Source organism: Neomonachus schauinslandi, chromosome 5, assembly GCF_002201575.2.
Source record: "Neomonachus schauinslandi chromosome 5, ASM220157v2, whole genome shotgun sequence".
Classification (NCBI taxonomy): Eukaryota; Metazoa; Chordata; class Mammalia; order Carnivora; family Phocidae; genus Neomonachus; species Neomonachus schauinslandi.
Window position 1 is genome coordinate 103,772,600 of NC_058407.1, and position 21,346 is coordinate 103,793,945.

Sequence of the window (21,346 nt, forward strand, 5' to 3'; positions counted from 1 at the left end):
TATTCGCTCTATATAAGAGCAAATGAATTTTTAAAACTTAAAAATCATCTATAATACATCACTTTAGCACAACAACTGCATGTGAGGATTTTTGTCTTCCAGGTACACACAGATTATTTAAAGTTACAAACATGGTATGCTTGCTATTTTATATTTTGTTGTCCATTTAATCATAAATATTTTCCATGTTTCTACTTGTCTCTGGATTTAAGCTTTTGTTATGAATGTAAAATATTCCATTGTGTGATGTACCACAATTTTTTTCACTATTCCTCCAATGTTGGGCATTTCAGCTATTTCTATTTTTTTCTATTATAGGTAACATACTAGAGGATATCTTTCATGCATTTGGAAATTTTAAAATCTTTATTAAAAAACTGTATTGAGAAAAATTCCAGGATACAGTACTTTTAGGACTTTTCCTATATACTATCATCTTGCATTCCCTCCAAATTTTACCAATTTACATTGCAGCCCACAATAAGCAATGCAATTTTATTGCCCCCTCAACAACATTATGTTATTTTTTTAAGATTATTTATTTATTTATTTGAGAGTGAGCGAGCGAGAGAGAGAGGGGACATGAGTGGGGAGGAGGAGCAGAGGGAGAGGGAGAAGCAGACTCCCAGCTGAGCTGGGAGCCCAGCGTGGCGCTTAATCCAGGGACTCCAGGATCATGACCTGAGCTGAAGGCAGACCTTTAACTGACTGAGCCATCCAGGTGCCCCAGTTTTTAAAATTTGTTAATCATTAGCAAAAAGTAAAACAGTATCACTGTTTTAAACAGTTAAAATGTTAAAAAAAAAAAGTTAAAAAAGTTAAAATGTTAAAAAAATTTAAACACTGTTAAAACAGTGTTATAATTTGCACTTCTGATAGCTGTCAAAATAAATACATATCTATGTGTTTGTTTGCTCATTTACTTCCTCAGGTGAGTGAATTTCTTTTTATGGACCCTGAATTTACCCATGGAGTTTTTTTCCCCCCAGTCAGGTTTATGGAGATATAATTTACATATTAAAAATTTACTCTTTTTAGTGTATAGTTCTGGCTTTTAACAAATATATGCCATTATAAAACAGCTCTATTATCCCCAAACTCTCCTTGTTCCCCTTTGTAGTCAACTTCTCCCCCACATCTCCATTTCCTGGCAATTGCTAACCTTATTTTTTTTTGTCTTTTCCAGAATGTCATGTAAATGGAATCATAACAGTATATAGCTATGCATGGAATTCTAATGTGTTTTTTTTTTTTTAACTCCGAAGGGTTTGTTTTGTAGTATTCAAAATACTTTATTAAAGGTTTTGTTCAGGGGCGCCTGGGTGGCTCAGATGGTTAAGCATCTGCCTTCGGCTCAGGTCATGATCTCAGGGTCCTGGGATCGAGTCCCACATCGGGCTCCCTGCTCCTTGGGAGCCTGCTTCTCCCTCTGCCTCTCTGTCTCTCTGTCTCTCATGAATGAATAAATAAAATCTTTAAAAAAAAAAGGTTTTGTTCAATCTCAAAAGAGCAATTCAGCGTAGGAAGAACAGAAGTTGTAACTCACTCACTTTCTTGTATTGAAACACCTGGGATAAAAAGGCCTTCTAGAAATAAGCCTTCAAATAGCCCAAGTCAATGCTTAACTCTACTTCTCCCTTTTCAACACCCCATCTCTCTCCTTTTCTGAAATGAATTCTTTGTTTAAAGGACATGAACTTTTTTTTAAAGATTTTATTTATTTTTCAGCAGAGAGAGAGACAGCAAGAGAGGGAACACAACAAGCAGGGGGAGTGGGAGAGGGAGAAGCAGGCTTCCTGCGGAGCAGGGAGCCCGATGCAGGGCTCGATCCCAGGACGCTGGGATCATGACCTGAGCCGAAGGCAAACGCTTAATGACTGAGCCCCCCAGGCGCCCAAAGGACATGAACTTTTAATCTGTATTATATAATGCAAATATTTCCCCCACTCTATTCATTTTTCATGTGTCAGAAATTTTAAATTTGAATTTGAATTAACAGTCCCCCCATGGATTCTTTATTGATTCAAAGTAATCCACAGATATACAATGTAGTGAATTCTATTTTTTGTTAGCTTTCCTAGAATTCAACTTTTTAATATTTAATTTTGATTCGACTTTAGTTTTTGCCAGTGTTTGCAATAAGGCAAAGACTTTAAAACTTTCTTGATTGTGACCCACGGTAAGAAATGTATTTTGCATCATGACTCAGTGCACACAAATATACAGAGATAAAACTGAAACACAAGTTTTAAGGAACAAAGCTTCCCCTCACTGCAGAGGACCCACTCTGATATTTTTTATTCTATTTAGTTTTCTTCTTAAAATGCTGGTCATGACCCACCAAACTGATTTCATGACCCATGGATGAGCCTGAAAAAATATAAAATAGGATTTTATTAATGCATCACAATCCTGTTAAGTATTCCCACTCTGAGCTTGGATGACATCTGAAGATGAACGGATATAAATGAAGTAAGTCGGGTCAATTGGACATTTTCTTCCAGGGCCTGTGAAGTAAACTGCCTCTTTTCAGAGACTAGATATTGGTGGTCATGGCAGGGAGGGGCAGAGAGAGATGAGACATGGTTTTGCTCTTGAACAGTGTAACCATCTAGTGGACTGGGAGCCTTCACAGGGTTGGCCTGGCCTGCCCTGTGAGGTGGATCAGCTCTGAGGTGGCCTGTCGGGAGAGGGCCTTTGGGTTTGAGGTAGCAGAAGCCGCTGGAAGCCATCCTTCACGTGGAATTAGAAGAAAGCAGCTCCAGTTCAGCTGAGAGCGCTAAGAGCAGGCAAGGTGAAGCATGCCTATGGCCGGATTTTCCAAGTGAATGCTGGGGAAAGCCTGGGGGAGGCCCATGGCGGGTAAGTGAAGGCACTGTCTCAGGGGGCCTGGTGGGCTCCAGAAGGAGACAAAATAGTGTTGTGTGTGCGGCTATGCACAGACTAGGAAAACAATGACTAAAGGGCAGGGTGGAGGTTGTTACAACTGTCTTGGATTGCTGGGAGAGAGGTACCAGGGAAGGACTTGTCTAGGTCAGAGCCTGAGAATGCAGGAATACGAATAATCCCATGTAGCAGTGTGGGGGAGTTGTGGTCGTTCTGTGGTCAGGAAATACCTCCTGGTTACTCCCTCAGTGGCCCTGGCACATAAGGCTTTTGATCCACATCGGGTAGCTTGTATGATCTTTAAACAGAACCCGAATTCTCTTGCCTTTTTATTTGGTGAATGACTGAGGCTTGCTGAGGGTTTCAGAAGATACAATGCTTTCATACCTGTTCCTCAAGGAGGGCGTACCCATTTCTCTAACCAAAATTAAAGCCCGAGCAAAAGACAGCTGGGACGGGTGAATTTCTTACTCCAGGCTGGTAGATGATACTGAATAATGTATTTAAAAATTTGAACTTCTCATGCCCAGAGTTTTGAGGCCTTACCTCATCGTCTTGAGGACCTTAGGTATTGCTGTGTAGTTTCTGCCCCCCACCTGCTTCACAGCACTCCTGAATGAATATTCACGGGATAACATTACAGTGTGAGCACTGGAAGAACCTCCCACAAGGTGTGCCCTCCAGTCTGCAAGAGTGCTTGTAGGGACGAGCTTACCCTGGTGCCTGAATTTTCAGGGAACCTAAGATTTAGGATTCCCCTCAAGCTTAGGAGGAGTTCAAGCCATTTGGAAGGGTTTTCAGCCTGAGAAGGATAACACTTTATAATTCTTAGGTGATCTTATCGTTGCTTGTCCCTTCTTTAGAGTGACCACTGCATTCTTTTTTTTTTTTTTAAGATTTATTTATTTATTTATTCATGAGAGACAGAGAGAGAGAGAGAGGCAGAGGGAGAAGCAGGCTCCCAAGGAGCAGGGAGCCCGATGCGGGACTCGATCCCAGGACCCTGGGATCATGACCTGAGCCGAAGGCAGACACTTAACCATCTGAGCCACCCAGGCGCCCGTGACCACTGCATTCTTAACCCCTCCTCTTTTTCTACGTCCATTCTCCTTGCAGTGGGTGGAAGATTTACACGTGACCCTGGTTAGTACCAACAGACGTTTATAAATCTACAGGGAGCCCTGGCTTTCACCCTACAGACTTGTAAAGGCACACGTCTCTTTTCCCCCTTGCCCTGGAATATAAATCAGAACATCTCATTTAGGGGCACCTGGGTGGCTCAGTCGTTAGGCATCTGCCTTCAGCTCAGGTCATGATCCCAGGGTCCTGGGATCGAGCCCCACGTTGGGCTCCCTGCTCAGCAGGAAGCCTGCTTCTCCCTCTCCCACTCGCCCTGCTTGTGTTCCCTCTCTCTCTGTCGATGAATAAATAAAATAAAAAAAAAAAATCTCATTTAGTGAGAGAACCTATTTTGAGAGAGATGCTTGCTCCCTCCCTCCTCTGAAACATCACCTTCATCCTGAGCCTCTGAGCAGCTGGATCCCTGCTGTCTGTCTTAGCTAGTAGCTTCTAGGCATTCACAACAGTTATTTACCTTGCCTTACAGCAGTAGCTTATTTGAGAGGCTTAGTTTAATTATCAAGGTCAACTGGAAAAATGTCATCCTAATATCGACTGGAATGGTGGATTGCAAACTTAGTTCATTAGGATCACCTGGGAGCCTTTAAAAAACACTGCTTAGGCTGTGTCCCAGACCAATTAAGTCAGAGTCTCTGGGGATGGGACCCAGGCATCAGTATTTTTTAAAAGTTCCCCAGGTGTTCCAACATGCAGCCAGGGCTGAGAACCACTGAATAGTACTGCAGAGACCCAACAGTTCTGCCTTCTGTTTATCTTTTAACAAGATTTCACCTTTCCCTTGAAGGGAATCTTAATAACAATGAAAATTCTAAGTAGTTGATCACAGTGCAAGACCAATAAGAAAGCTTTTTTTGGAGGTGGGGGGGTGTTGGAGAGGAATGAGAAGGATTGTCTGGCAAGGAAAGGACTTAGTAGAAAGTATTTTGCCATGGAATCGTAATCATTCGATTCTAAAACAAGATGCAGTCCCCTAGAAGCCATCTGGCACTTCCCTTTGCTTCCAGGAAGGAATGAACTTGACCATCCTTTTGTTAAAAATCTCCAAGAGAAGGAGTGTGCTGCATCCCCCGCAGCTTCCCAGTACATGCGTGTGTGTGCGCCTATTTCGCCTTTGGGCTGTGCAGGCAAGCGCTAGCGCCCTCTACTGGAATGAAGTGGATTTCTCTCCTCGAGTAACAATTGATTCTTTTGGCTGAGGTAATGGATTCATTTCCTTGAGCTCACCAGAAAGGACGCGGCTTCGACAAGGACTTCCTGGCATTCCTCTGACATCTGGCATGCCACTGGTTTGCCTGGGAACCTTATTTCTTTGATTGTAGGATAGGAACGCAAAGCAAATGGGATGAAGGTGCTGGGAAACTGAGCCCTACTGCTTCTCTGATAGGCTTTGGAGTGTTTATTTGTGATGCTTGGTATCCGCACCAGTGGGGTGTTGTGTGGTAATGGAGACACAGACTGGAGTGTAACTCCCACTGGTTAAGGGAGTAGTGCCTTTAAAGAGAGCAGAAATAATAATTCCAAGAAATCCAAAGATGTCAGAAGGGAAAATACTTCCCAATCACAAGCAATTTAAAGATGTGATTTTTTTTTTTTAAGGCAGTAATCAAGACATATAACCTTGTCATTTGGGAGATTTTCCCCCCAAAGGAAGACTTGATGGTACTCACCGATTAGGGCTTCAAAGGGCATCTCCTCAATACATAATAAGTGCTGGCTCTCCATGGTCCTCAGCATACAGGTGCGGCTGCTATGGCTGTACACATCTTTAGTGCTGCACACTCCCCCTTCCCGCTGGACCCCCACCGGAGGCTAGCATGGGGGGGGCTCCACGGTACATCCGTTTCTCCCCCTTGTCCCTTCTCTGCAATCCCAGGGTCCAGGGATTCACAGTCGAGGCAACAAGGAAGGAATGAGATCCTGGGTGTCTGCCTCTCGCTTCTTGTCCTCACTGCTGCATCTCAGCTGGGGTTGGAGAAGTCAGTGCAGCAGAGCTGGATGCTGGCTCGTCACGGTTGCTATGGTGACCAGGAGCAGGCGACTTGACAGTGGCTGGGGAAGGCAGTAGAGAAAAGGTAACAGATGAGGGATGACGTCATAGACTCTCCTGGGATCTGTTGACCACAAGAGAGCTAAGAGAAGTGGAGTTCCTGAATGGTACTACCCAGAATGTCTGTTTTTTAGCTTCAAACCAAAACCAAAACCAAACCCTCCTTTCTCCTTCGGGATTCTTCCCCCATCCCCCGCTGCCCATCCTTATCTCAACACACACACACACTAGCATTTTAAGGCTTGGGAATTCCAGCGGTGTTTTAAGGCCCCTAGCCCTAGGGAATCCTGCTAAATGGAGATTAGTGCATGACTCCCTAGGGGAAGGGTGCAGTTGCAAGAGCCCTGTTAAGGGCTCAGGACCTACACCCTTCTCCTTACTCTGAGAAGGACTCCTGCTGCTGGAGTTTAAATAATCTTGTTTCACACTTCCAAACAACGTCCCCTGGATTGTAATGGCCCATGGAACTTGAAAGAAACCTGCCAAGCACTAAAAGATGGAAGACAGGATAGATTTGAATAAATTCCTATCAGCATTTGCTTATTACAATTATAGCATTATAATCAGAGCAGAAAGAAGCATTGGAGATTATTTTGTCTTCAAGGATCATTGGCTTCAGTATGATAACCATCTCAGCTATGTAGTCAAAAGCTGATTGACTCCAGGCAGCACTCTCAGAAGAGGGCTGACCCTTGCCTGATGACTTGGAGAAGGGGCTCATGTTTGTTCCTAGGGGTATCCCTTAATCATGTCATTGTCTACATCATTAATTAGTGTTCCCCTCCTTTCCACAGCCATTAATATGAGGATAAGGGTTGTAGTGCAGAGGTGGTACCCACTTGACATCCTGAGTCCCTTCTTCACCACACAACTCTGCATCAATGTCTCTTCCACCTACAGATCTGCAGGTGTTTTGCTCTACTTCCAGAGTAAGGGAGGGAATACATTTTTAGTGAGCTCAGACAATGTTCCTGGGCTTTTCATGGGTTATTTCATTTAATCCTCCTGTCAATCTGTGAGATTTTACATCACTTTTATAAATTAAGAACGTAAGAGCACACAAAATAAGTTACTTGCTTGTATAAGGCTATTCATCTAGACAAGTGGTAAAACTGGAATTGCCACCCAGTTCTGTGTGACATGATAGTGGAAGGCATGAGGCCATCTGGGTTTGGCCCAAGTGGATATTAGGAAAAACTTTCTGGGAGGTCCAGAATCACTGATAATTTCTCCTACTTCTCATTTACTGCTTTTATCTATTTCCATTGTTTTTAAAAAGAAATAAGATGTTTATTTTAGAAAATTTGAGGGGTGCTTGGGTAGTACAGTAGGTTGAGTATCCAACTTTTGGTTTTGACTCAGGTTGTGATCTCAAGGTTCTGAGATCGAGCCCTGCATTGGGCTCCAAGCCAGCACTGAGTCTGCTTGAGATTCTCTCTCCCTCTCCCTCTGCCCCTTCTGCTCATGCTCTCTCTCTCTCTAAAATAAATAAATAAATCTTACAAAAAGAAAGAAAACTTGAAAAATATGGAAACCTAAAGAAATAAAAATCACCCATAATCCTATCACCCAAAGAAAATTATGATTAATATTCCTATTTTCTTCCAGTCCTTTTTTAATAAAGATTTTATTTATTTATTTATTTATTTGAGAAAGAGAGAATGAGATGGGAGAGGGTCAGAGGGAGAAGCAGACTCCCCACTGAGCAGGAAGCCCAACGTGGGACTTGATCCTGGGACTCCAGGATCATGACCTGAGCCAAAGGCAGACGCTTAACAGACTGAGCCCCCCGGCGCCCTCTTCCAGTCTATTCCCTTCTTGTCATTAAACCAAGACTTCCATAGACTGAATGTTTGTGTCACTGCCAAATTCATATGTTGAAAGCTAATCTCCAAATGATGGTATTTGGAAGGGGGGCCTTTGGGAAGTGATTAGGTCATGGAGGCTGTGTCCTCATGAATGGGAACAGTGCCCTTGTAAAAGAGACTTCAGAGAGCTCTCTGGCCCTTCTGCTATGTAAGGATTCAGGGAGAAGACTGTTTACTGTCTATGAATCTTCACCAGATGTGGGATCTGATGATCCTTGGTGATCTTGGACTTCTCCACCTGTGAGAAACTGTGAGAAATGGGTTTCTGTTGTTAATAAGCCACCCGTCTATGTTATTCTGTTGTTGCAGCCTGAATGAACTAAGACAAAGATCATATATGTATAATTGTATCCTGCTTTTCATTGAAAATAACCTTGTGAGGGCGCCTGGGTGGCTCAGTTGGTTGGGCGACTGCCTTCGGCTCAGGTCATGATCCTGGAGTCCCCGGATCGAGTTCCATGTCGGGCTCCCTGCTCGGCAGGGAGTCTGCTTCTCTTTCTGACCCTCCCCCCTCTCATGCTCTCTCTCTCTATCTCATTCTCTCTCTCAAATAAATAAATAAAATCTTTAAAAAAAAAAAAAGAAAGAAAATAACCTTGTGAAAATTTTACCCTCCATTACAGTTCTTTAAAAACATTACTTTAAATGCTACACAGTATTTCAGCATATGAATGTATCATAATTTCTTATTGAATATTTGAGTTGTTTTCCATTTTTATTGATTTCATATAACTATAATAAAAATTTTTCTACATAAATCTTGCCCATGTTTGTGAATATTTCATCTGTAATTAAGTCTTAGGAGTGAAATACTGGATTAAAGGTATGAAGTTTTGCTTTTAATTAGGACTTCATTTTTTTTTTTAAAGATTTTATTTTTTTTAAGTCGTCTCTAGGGGCACCTGGGTGGCTCAGTCAGTTAAGGCATTTGCCTTCAGTTTAGGTCATGATCCTGGGTCCTGGGATTAAGCCCCACCTTGGGCTCTTTGCTCAGCAGGGGGCCTGCTTCTCCCCCTCCCTCTGCCCTTCCCCCCTTCTTGTGTTTGCTCTCTCTCATGCTCTCTCTCTCAAATAAATTTAAAAATATTAATAAAGTCATCTCTATACCCAATGCAGGACTCGAAGTCACAACCCCAAGATCAAGAGTTCATTGCTCCATCAACTGGCTAACGGTCTTAGCCAGCCAGGTGCCCTAAGACTTTACTTTTTTTAGAGCAGTTTTAGGTTCATAGTAAAATTGAGGGAAAGGTACAGAGATTTCCCATATACTCCCTGTTCCTACACATGCATAGCCTGCCCATTATCAATATCCCCAACCAGAGTAGAACATTTGTTATAACTACATTGATACATCATTATTGCCCACATAATTTATCTTACAGTTCATTCTTGGTATTATACATGTATGGGTTTGGACAAATGTATAATGATATGCATCAATCATTATGGTATCATATATTTTCATTGCTCTAAAAATCCTCTGTGCTCTGCTTATTCATCCCCCAGCCCCTGGCAACCAGGAGTTTTTTATTGTTGTTACTGTCTCTATAGTTTTCCTTTTCCAGAATGTTGTATAGTTGGAATCATATAGCATATAACCTTTTCAGATAGGCTTCTTTCACTTAGTAATATGCATTTAAGAATCCTTCATATCTTTTCATGACTTGATAGCTCATTTCTTTTTAGCACTGAGTAATATTGCATTGTCTGAATATACTACACTTTATTTATCCACTCATCTACTGAAGGAGATCTTGGTGGCTTCCAAGTTTTGCCAACTGTGCATAAAGCTTCTATAAACAACCATGTACAGGTTTTTGTGTAGTCATAAGTTTTCAATTCCTTTGGGTAAATACCAAGGAACATGATTGCTGGATCATATGCTAAGAGTATGTTTAGTTTTGTAAGAGAATGCCAAACTCTTTTTCAAAGTGGGTATACCATTTTGCATTCCCACTAATAATGCATGAGAGTTCCTGTCACTCCACGTCCTTGCTAGCATTTGATGTTGTCACTGTTCTATCTTTTGGCCATTCTTACAGGTGTGCAGTGGTATCTCATTGTTTTATTTATTTTAAAGATTTTATTTATTTATTTGTCAGAGAGGGAGAAAGAGAGCACAAGCAGGCAAAGCAGCAGACAGAGGGAGAAGCAGGCTCCCTGCTGAGCAAGGAGCCTGATGTGGGACTCTTATCTCAGGACCCCGGGAGCTGAAGGCAGATGCTTAACTGACTAAACCACCTAGGCGTCATTCATTGTTGTTTTAATTTGCATTTCCCTGTGATGATGTGGAACATCTTCTCATATGTTTATTTTCCAACTGAATACCTTCTTTGGGAGGGGTCTGTTAAGGTCTCTCATCCATTTTTTAACTGAATTGTTTGTTTTCTTACTGTTGTATTTTAAGGGTTCTTTGTATATTTTGGATAATAATTCTTTATCAGATGTGTCTTCTGCAAATATTTTCTCCCAGTCCATGGCTTATCTTCTCATTCTCTTGATACTGTCTTTTGCAATTAGAAGTTTTTAATTTTAATGAACTCCAAGGTATCAATTATTTCTTTCGTGGATTGTACCTTTGGTGCTGTATCTAAAAACTCACTACTATACTCAATATCATCCAGGTTTTCTCCTGTATTATCTTCTAGAAGTTTTGTAGTTTTGCATCTTAACATTTAGTTCTGTTATCTATTCTCAGTTGATTTTTGTGAAAGGTGTAAGATCTGTGTCTAGATTTTTTTTTTTTGCATGTGGATGTCCAGTTGTTCCAGCACTGTTTTTTGAAAAGATTATCTTTGTTCATTGTATTGTCTTTGCTCCTTTGTTGCAGATCAGTTGACTATATTTATGTGGGTCTGTGTCTGGGCTCTCTCAGTTCTTTTGATCTATTTGTCTTTTCTTTCATCAATACCATAGTGTCTTGATTATTGTAGCTTTATAATAAGTCTTAAGATCAGGTAGTGTCAGTCTTTTGACTTTGTTCTTCATCAATATTGTGTTGGCTATTCTATAGGGTCTTTTGCCTCTCCAAATAAATTTTAAAATCGGTGTGTCAATGTCTACAAATTAACTTGTTAGGAGTTTGATTGAGATTACATTGAGTCTGTAGATCAAGTTGGGAAGAATTGACATCTTGACAGTATTGAGTCTTCTTATCCATGAACATGGAATATCTCTCCATTTATTAGTTCTTTGATTTCATTCATCAGAGTTTCATAGTTTTCCTCATATAGGTCTTATACATATTTTGTTAGATTTGGGGATGCTAATGTAAGGTATAAACATTTTTAAGACTTTCTAATCCTCCTCTCTAGTGGGGATTTCTGAATCACTGGCCCTTCCACAAGGCATTCACAATCCCATTCCACTCACACCTTTCCCAGTGTCTGGTGTGCCTGCAGTTGGCATTTGGCATTGAAGTTGTTTATTTCACAAACCCTTTGGGAAATTGGAGTTAGCTGTTTTCAGTTTTTTGTTTGTTTTATTCAGAAAACCTCAATAGCTCTTTATTATTTTAAAATGCTCTATAAGTAGCATGGCCTCTGCATAAGAATGACCTGCAAATTAAAACAAACAAACAAACAAAAAAACAACTCTATAAGCAAGAAATAGTAGAACACTAGGCTTTAGGAAGGAAAAACTTAAGACGAAGTGGTAAGCTTTCCAAGTTCCTATAGTAAGTCAGTGATGCTGGAACTTAAAGCTTATTCACTGTTGACTCTGGTGGTGGCCTAAGCCCCACCCTGTTATAGAAAAGCTGCCTTTGATTTCCCTCTGATCCCTGAATTTTAGTTCAGTGTTCAGCACTGACCAGATGATTAGGTGAATTTATTTATTTATTTATTTATTTTATTTTATTATTTTTTTAAGATTTTATTTATTTATTTGAGAGAGAGAGAATGAGAGACAGAGAGCACGAGAGGGAAGAGGGTCAGAGGGAGGAGCAGACCCCCTGCTGAGCAGGGAGCCTGATGCGGGACTCGATCCCGGGACTCCAGGATCATGACCTGAGCCGAAGGCAGTCGCTTAACCAACTGAGCCACCCAGGTGCCCCTGATTAGGTGAATTTAATAATGTCATAGAGGGTTGGGCTTGGATGATGAGGACTTCTGAAGAAAAGCAACTAGAGTAATAGACCTTTCGAAGGTTGAGAGATAAGGCTTCTTGATGTTACTGATGATCTGCCAAGGTGAAATGCAAGGAAAGCCAGCCTAATCCTGTCTCCCTTCTTCCTTGGCAGAAGATAGCAAAAGAGGGAAGACATGTAGGGGAGAGTGGAGGTGGGTACAACACTGACTAGAATATCTCCAAGCCATTCATTCACTCATTCATTCATTCATTTAAAGTAAGCTTTATGCCCAATGTGGGGCTTGAAATCATGACCCTGAGATTAAGAGTTGCATGCTCTACCAACTGAACCAGCTAGACACCCCATCTAAGCCTTTTAAGCATTTTTTATTCCCCTATAGAAGAAGTTAGGTATGGCAGGGTGAAAGGGGGATCTATTTTTGACTATTTAAAAATCTACCTTGTAAATCCAGATTATACTGAAAGGTTTTTGCTCTTGGCTATAGGGCTAATGGCTGCTGCAAAATTGATAGGAGTGGGTACACTGTGGTAACTGATCTTTCATAAATTCTCTTATTGGACTATGTTAGAGTAAATTTCTGAATATAACACATAATATTTAGCACTGTTTTCACTAAAGGGAATATAAGACTAATATTTCACCAGGTAGTTTTAGATAACAGAATTTAGATACAGAATTTGGGAACTGACATTATTTTTTTTTCCAAAGATTTATTTATTTATTTATTTGACAGAGAGAGAGAGAGACAGGGAGAGAGGGAACACAAGCAGGGGGAGTGGGAGAGGGAGAAGCAGGTTTCCCGCTGAGCAGGGAGCACGATGTAGGGCTCGATCCCAGGACCCTGGGATCATGACCTGAGCTGAAGGCAGACGCTTAACGGCTGAGCCACTGAGGCGCCCCAGGAACTGAAATTATTGCAATTAAATTGACAAATACTATACCTGTTGCAGCTTTTCTCTTTCACAGACTAGAGCTATGCAAAAGTAGGATGTCTATGAATGAAGATATCTACCATGTTGTTTTCAGAGTTTAATTTCTGTAAGGGAATGCCTGAGGTTCAAAATCAAAACCTTTCAAATACATGAAATTCATGTATTTGTTTTTTGTTTTTTTTTAAAGATTTTATTTATTTGTTCATGAGAGACAGAGAGAGAGACAGAGGCAGAGGGAGAAGCAGGCTCCCCGCGGAGCAGGGAGCCCGATGTGGGACTCGATCCCAGGACCCTGGGATCATGACCTGAGCGGAAGGCAGACGCTTAACCGACTGAGCCACCCAAGTGTCCCAAAATTCATGTATTTGAACACAGAATTTATGTATTAGAGTTCTCCAGGGAAAAAAATGTGTAATATATGTATATGTGTATGTATATACTTATAAGAATTGGCTCACAGGGTTATGGAGGTCAAGCAGTCCTATGATCTGCTGTCTGTAAGCTGTATAACCGTAAAACCCACCGTACAATTTGTTCAAGTCCAAAGGCCTGAGAACCCATGTCTGAGGAACTCTCATGTCTGAGGAACTCTCATGTCTGAAGGCAAGAGAGGATAGATGCCCCAGCTCAAGAAGAGAGAGAGAATTTGCCCTTCCTCTGCCTTTTTGTTCTGACTGGGTCTTGAACAGATTAGATGACACCCATACACATTGGTGAGGGAGGTCTTCTTTGCTCAGTTTACTGATTCAAATGCTAATCCCTTCTGGAAACACTCTCATAGACACACCTAGAAATAATATTTTACCAGCTATCTGGAAATCCCTTGGGCCAGTCAAGTTGACACATTAAATTAACCCTCACAATTTACTTGAGCATGTTACCCTGGAGTGAAAGTGATCACCCCATCTTTTTTCCCCTTCCCAGTCTTTTACCAGCTGGCTGTTTGAATTTGTGTAAGACATATTCAAATTTCTTGGGACCCAGGAAATCATTCCCAGCCCCTTTATTATTTTACAGTTAAGAAAACTGGGGCCTAAAGAGCTGAAATGACTAGTTCAAGATCACACTGAATTTTATCAGTGATTTTGAAGTCTGAAGGCAGGCTGATTAAATCTGCAGATGACAGAAAGCTAGGAAAGATAGCCAATGGAAATAGATTGAAATCTATTGCTAATATATAGATGACAATATAAACATTAAAAATGGTCTGCCTGGAATGATAGGCGAAACCCAATAAGCAGAGATTTAGCATTAATAAATACAATGGCCACACTTTTGATTGAAAAATCTATTGCATGGTATAGGCCTGCTTTGGCTAAAGTTCATATGAAACAATATGGTGGAGTGAAGTCAACTATGTAAAACCCCAAGTGAGGAGCAGCTGCTAAAACAGTTGGTGCAACTCTGGGGCTATATTAATAGGCAGAGACTGATCTGATGTTGCAGGGAGTGTGTGGCCTGGGGCATTTGGTGCTCATCAGGTCATATTTGTATCACTATGTGTGGTACAGGGTACAATGTTCTGAGAGGGATTTTGTAAACTGGAGTCCATCCACCAGAAGATGGTGAGGGGCCTGAGCTCTTCTCCACAGAATGAAAGGCCACAGCAGCTAGGAATGTTTAGTTTGGAGACTTCTGAAGGATATGATTACTGCCTTCAAATATCTCATGGGCTGTCAAATGAAGAAGAGGTATGTGGCTTGTTCTATGTCACTCCAAGGGCAGAAGTAGGATCATTAGGCATGATGGTCAAGGTGAAATGGATTTCTGCTCTAAGATTTTCCAACATTGATGACTCACAACAGAATGGTCCGGAACTGTGCTCAAGGAAATGTTGGGGTGCATCCATCAGAGATCTTACAGGAGGATACTTCTCTGGGAGAAAAGTTGACTCCATGACTTCTAAGTTCCCTTTAATTCAGATTCTCTGAGGCTTCATAGGTCATTTCTCTTGTACTGCTATTTCACTCTAGTAGATAATGTTTTAATGTTTTTGACCTTCTGATTACCAAAACAATTCAGAATAGTTTGGAATATTAGAATATATATTTAAAAAAAAAACAAATAAAACTTTTAATGAAAAATTGAATCCAGAAGGGCCCTTGGGGAAAAGTGAGTTGCTACACTACAGAATTTAGGCACTAAATTAAATTAAAATCTAAACTTGCTCTGGGCAAAGAGAGAAATTATGATGTAGATTCTTATTGTTCAAGAAGAGGAAACTTACACTTTTACCAGTATTAGTGTTAACCTAGAATTCACAATGGGATTATAAGGTCCTAATGACAGGGTACAAGTCCTTTACTTCATGTTAACTCTAATAACATCTATCAGAATATTTTATACAGAGTAGGTGTTCAGTGTGTTTTGAATGATTTGATTTTCTTAAAGCTGGAATAGGATATTTTTTTCTTTTATTATTTTTTTCTCAGGGTCTGGTAGAAGAAGTGTCCTGGTCAGGCTCTAAGTCAGTTTTGAAACTATATTATCTTGCTCCAATGAGGTAGCCTGAACTTGGCCTATAGTAAGCCCCAGACTGCCATAGTTAAATCTCCTGGCACATATTAATATTTTTAGAACAAGTTTCTGTCTTAAATGCATTTGTGCTGTAGACTATAGCCGCTCTCAGACACTGGCTTCACTTCCTCTGTAGTTCTCCATTGTACCCAGTAGTAATAGTAACCAAAATTGTATTTCACTAACTTAGAACACAAGCACTATTCTATGTGTTTGTCCTACCCATTGCTCCTTTCTGTAGTTACTACTTTTAGCTCTGTTTTTCAGATGAGGAAATGGAGGTGAAGTTAAGTGACTTGCTCAAGGTCACACCTTAGTAAGGGGCAGAGCCAGAATGTGAACCTAGCATTCTGACTACAGATTTTGTGCCCCTAACCACTATGTCCTTCTATCTCTCAGCAAGGTGTCTACGTGCAATATGTGTTTAATTGAGTCACTAAGGGATCAAAGTCCAAGCGAGTTTTGTCTTCTGGGTGGCAAGACACCAGGTGGTAAAGAGTTTCCTCTGCCCCTCCTCTTTCCACTGTTCCCTCTGTTCCCTGGAGACCAGCTCAGAAACCTCCCCACTGTATTTCCTTCCCCAGCCCAGTTTTCTGGGATTGGCTGCTCCCCAGCTCTGCTACCAGCTCCATGGCTCATGGCTTTGGAATGAAAGACACAAGACTTAGCTCCTTGGAGTGACTCACATCTTTTGGAGCAGTTACAGCCTGCTTTTGTGCCACTTAGCAATTCTTCCTCCCCAAAGCCAACCCCTCTCCATTTTCCTAAAAATGCCAGATGGTATAAAATCGATGTGAATTTTAATATACTTCGCTTTGGAGAATTTATCAATACTTCCCCTGTCCCTTCACTGCCCCCCCCCCCCCCCCCCCCCGGGAAATTGAAACCCCCCCCAGGGTTTGCAAAACAGGAAGGCCTGGGTAGTTGCTCAAGGGCATGGTGTTGTAGAACTCACTCTTCGCCTCTGACCTACACTTAGATGCTTAATGAGAACTTTCTGATGATGACATCTCAGGTCAGGTGGAGATAGGGCTAGGAACAAGCCCTGCCTATGGCTTTGTCCAAGCCAGGGTGGAAGGGGGGCAGGTCTATGCCTGGCATCTCTTTCTTCTGTTCCTGTTAGACACAGCTAAACCCAAGGATAGGAAGAAAAGAGGGTGTGCCCAGGGGAACTTCATCTTCCTTTATGCAGTTTCCCACACATCCAGAATTCAGCCCCTCTCCTTCATTCTAACCAGCCCAGTCACTGGCACCAAACACACTATCTGAAGTTGTATAAATCTCCATAACAGCAAATGTTCTCTATTGTAGGAGGCCTCCTGGGGCTGAGGAGTTGGGAGGGTCTCCTAGGCTTAAAGCAATATATGAGCAAGTCAATACTCTTTTCTACCTGGACACAATGAGCCTGCATGCCTGGAAAACAGCTATTGTTCTTCCATGGACTTAGTTAAATCCACTGAGACAAAAGCCAGATGGAGTACAGACTTAAGGGGTCACTCAGAGAGCATTCTGATCTTCTACTCTTTTTTTTTTTTTAAAGATTTTATTTATTTATTTGAGAGAGAGAGAGAGAGAGCACATGAGAGGGGGGGAGGGTCAGAGGGAGAAGCAGACGCCCTGCTGAGCAGGGAGCCTGATGCAGGACTCGATCCCGGGACTCCAGGATCATGACCTGAGCCGAAGGCAGTCGCTTAACCAACTGAGCCACCCAGGCGCCCCTGATCTTCTACTCTTATCTGGCCCTGTTATAGGGTAGCAGAAAGAAGAAGGATAAATGAACACCAAGGATACTTTAGACCTAAAATCAGAAAGCCCACGTTTGAGTTCCAGCTATTCCACCTATTAATTGTGTAACCTTGAGTAAATCAAGGTACTTCTCTAATGCACATATTTCCTCGTCTGTCAAATAGGAATAGAAATACCAGTTTCCCTCATTTTACAGGAACAAGTGAGGATCAAATGACAAGGCACATGAAAACACTTTGTATACTGTAATAGTGCTATGCAAGTGTAAAGGATTATTACAAATTATTATTTATTTTAGTTAAATAATAGTTTTATCAGTTTGATCCTCTACTTAGTTTTTTAAATTAAAGAATAGTTGACATACAATATTACATTAGTTTCAGGTGTATAATATAGTGACTTAACAAGTCTCTTCAAAAAAAAAAAAAAAACAAGTCTCTTCATTATGCTCTTTTTGACCAGAACTGTGTAAACAGTAAAGTGGAGAGCTTTGCCCTTCTGTCACTTTCTATTCCTTGTTCTGCCCTAGGCAGACAGGGAGCTGTGATTGGGAGGTGCAGTGCAGACTTGCAGGTAACAGATGAATTATTGAAGAGGCAAGTACCTGTGTACTCATCATAGTAAGGGAATAGAACCAGACAGAATTCAGTCAGGTGGAGGAGATCAGTCTTGGTCACAGTAGTAGGACCATTCTAGATAGAATTGACCATCAGGTGATGTGTCAGTGTGAAGCAAAAGGTGATCTCAAGCACAGTTTGAAGCCAAGACAGACATAACATAGAGGCCTTTTGACATGGTCTCCCTACAGAGTGGGGCTTCCTAACCTGGGCTACTCAGAAAACCCTGGTCACTTCCACTCTGGATCTTGACAGGCTGAAGTAAGCTGGAATTCCTGTGAGGGAGGATTCTTGCCTGTCTACTCAACAGACTTCATTATCACTGTCCAAATGAAAAGCTATGTCCCCTGGCAGATTTGGAATCTGCTTGTGTATCCATAGCCCCCAAGGGTTTCCAGTTCAGATTCCTAAGCAGATGACATTGACTCATTGAAAAGAAAGCTTACATTTCTGATATCAGAAACTTCATCCTTAATGAATCCTAGCTGCTTTCTGTGTCTAGGACAAGAGTTCTAGCAGTAAGGATGCTGTTGTTACCCAGGCTAACCTCTTAAGATGCTTAAGGAAAAGAAAATCAGGAAGCTCAAAGGAGAACAGTGCAGAGGGTTCAAATCATTCTCAAACTAGCCTGTCAATCCTTAGAGAGTTAAGCATAATGGATAATTAAGGGCAGAACACAGGATCTTGGGTCCCAAATTCATATTCACCTGTTCTTAGAGGTGATTTTGTAGACTAAAAAAGCAAAAACCAAAACCAAAACCAACTGGAGCCCTACAAATGATTTTCCAAAGAGGATTATTGAGAAGGCTTAATGATTTCAGTAAAGAACTCAAGAAATGAAGACTGTGGTCCTCCTGAAGTATCCAAAATGAGAAAAATAAACCCTTAATTAATGAGTTTTTGGCTTAAGTCAGGGGTTACAAATTGGTCATGAGCCATGTATGGTCAGCAGGTATGTTCTGTTTGAACATTTTGTTACACATACCCCATGTTTTAAGGGCAATTTAACAGACACTGGGAATTATCTGGTTGAAACATACTCTATGGACACTTAATAAGACTAAGAAAACAGCGAGAGCAGGGCCTCTGATTGGGCACACCAGGGTATTTGATGAGAAAGCTGAGTTTATAATCTGGTTTGAGGAAATGTGATTCATGTGTATGGAGGGAACTAACCCTAACCGTGAGCAGCAGATGGCCAGTGGGGTTGAGTGATAGGAACAAGGACCAGTAGAGTTCTGCAGAGGGAGAGCTCACTCTGAGCTCACACTGATGCAGTGTTTGGAAATGAGGGTGGTGGTGGAGAGGTACATTCTGGGGTAGGGGAATGAGCAAGCTGACACTTGGAGGCAGGAAATCTCCAGGTATATTCAAAAGACAATGAGCAGGCTGAGGCAGAGAATTTGAGTTGGAGAGAAATGGGAGATCTTGAATGAAGATGAGTAGAAATCCCCTCTCTGAGTCTAAAACTTATGGAATTAAATGTCTTCTGATTAAAAGAATGGTCTTTGGGGGTGAGAGTTAAAGGAACCAGGTAGCCAGAAGCATGGGCTGCCTGTGGCTTAACTCCTCTGCTATCCGTCTTTCCTCTCTATTGCTGAGCTACCTATAGGGATCCCCCACCCAGGTCCCTCCTTGGGAGGCAGAGACCTTCTCAGCCTGGTTAACCAGACAGTGGCTAATAGGGATCATCATCCTCATCAGGAGGGTGAGGGGAGCCTGTGAAGAAGGCTGAGAGTGGCAAGATTGTAGCTGACATCATGAGGCAGCTGGAGGCCTGCCAGCAAGAATGTGTCCAGTTTACTTGATTTTCATCCTGACCAAAAACACAGTCAAATTTCAGTTCAAAGCCCTTCCCTCTGCCCCACCTCCCGCCTGACACATACACATATACACACTGATATATATATATCAACCACTCTAGATGCGTTTTCCCCCATGTGTGCATATCAGGCATACCATATACATAAGCAGATATATAACCTGAACCAGCAGATTTAAACTACACACATACTTACACAAGAGCGTGTATATATATCATATATACCCCTACCCCAGAATGTACCTCCCCACCACCACCATCATTTCCAAACACTGCATCAGTGTGTGCTTTTATATAAAAATATGTGTAATATATGATATATATGATATATATTAACACTATTAACTATTTTAATTACTGTTAACATTATAATCACTATTATTATTAACATATATAATATATTCTATATAAATATATAATTATATACATAATATATAATATATAAATAATATATAAACATATACTATATGTGTAATATTTATATATATATAGGCATATATATATGATTCTTTTTCAGAATACTGAAAGTCAGAAGCATGGTGTCACATAAGGAAGATGGAAGCTTCAAATAAATCTGTAATCCCTCCTAGTATTTTATTTGGTCTAGAAAAAACCTGTACGGTTCCCTGTGCCAACCCCTCCACTCCCTCTCCCTCCTGAGATTTCCAGGACCATTTGCCACTTCTCTCTCTTTCCTTGTTCTCTAGTTCTCATCAGATTGGCTAACATTATAGGCATTCCATGTTCTGACGGCCTCTTTGTGAACATGCAGGGAGAAGAACTGATCTAGCTTATGGCAAATTTAGCTCACAAGCCTATCTCCTATTTGCTTCCTTGGGATATCACTTAGCTGTTAGATCTGTTAGTCACCCCTTCACTCAGAGGCATGAGACTCTTCCTTCCTTATTCCACCATAGGGTTTCCCCTGACCTTATAAAAGCCTGTGAACTCCAAGAGGAAGACCAGAGAATCCTCTCATTTTAAAGAGAAGACCTCAGTTTCCCCCCAAAGTTCTACTATGGAGTGACCTACTTGACAAAGCACTTCGCTTGTGAGAAAAAGTCATTAAATCTTCATCTCCATGTGTTAGTCAGGGTATGATTTTTCTGTAGCAACTTTCCTAGAGCTGATCTAACAATATTTATGGTATATATATTATGGATACAGTATAAGGATATAAAAGAAAAAGAATATGGTGTCCATTCCCTCTAGGAACTCACATTTTCACTCAGGAGACAAGACATCTCCAGAATATATCTTTAATTTGTCCACTACTTTCCACTCTTCTGGTATAAGCAACTGTCATCTCTTTGCTTGGGCCCACCAAACACTTACTCCTTGCTCCCTCTTGAATTCATCCTGTCGAAAGAGTGATGTCTTTTTTTTTTTTTTTTATTGTGGTAAAATATACATAACATTCAACTTACCATTTTAACCAATTAAAAAATTGTGGTAAAAAACACATAACATAGGGGCACCTGGGTGGCTCAGTTGGTTAAGCGTCTGCCTTCGGCTTGGGTCATGATCACAGGGTTCTGGGATGGAGCCCCATGTCAGGCTCCTTGCTCAGCTGGGAGCCTGCTTCTCCTTCTCCCTCTAACCCTCCCCCCTGCTCGTGCTCTCTCTCACTTGCTCTCTCTCAAGTAAATAAATACAATCTTTTAGAAAAAACAAACACATA

General features: G+C 41.3%; 1 protein-coding gene across 1 annotated transcript in view; it reads right to left on the bottom strand.

The window, feature by feature from the left end:
• Window positions 1-6,032, bottom strand: part of MICAL3 (microtubule associated monooxygenase, calponin and LIM domain containing 3) — a 216,241-nt gene extending 210,209 nt beyond the window's left edge. The window contains exon 1 of the mRNA XM_044915483.1: window positions 5,694-6,032. The gene's annotated coding sequence lies outside the window, so the exon portion shown is untranslated. The remainder of the gene's footprint in view (window positions 1-5,693) is intronic.
• Between the last annotated feature and the right edge of the window lie 15,314 nt (window positions 6,033-21,346).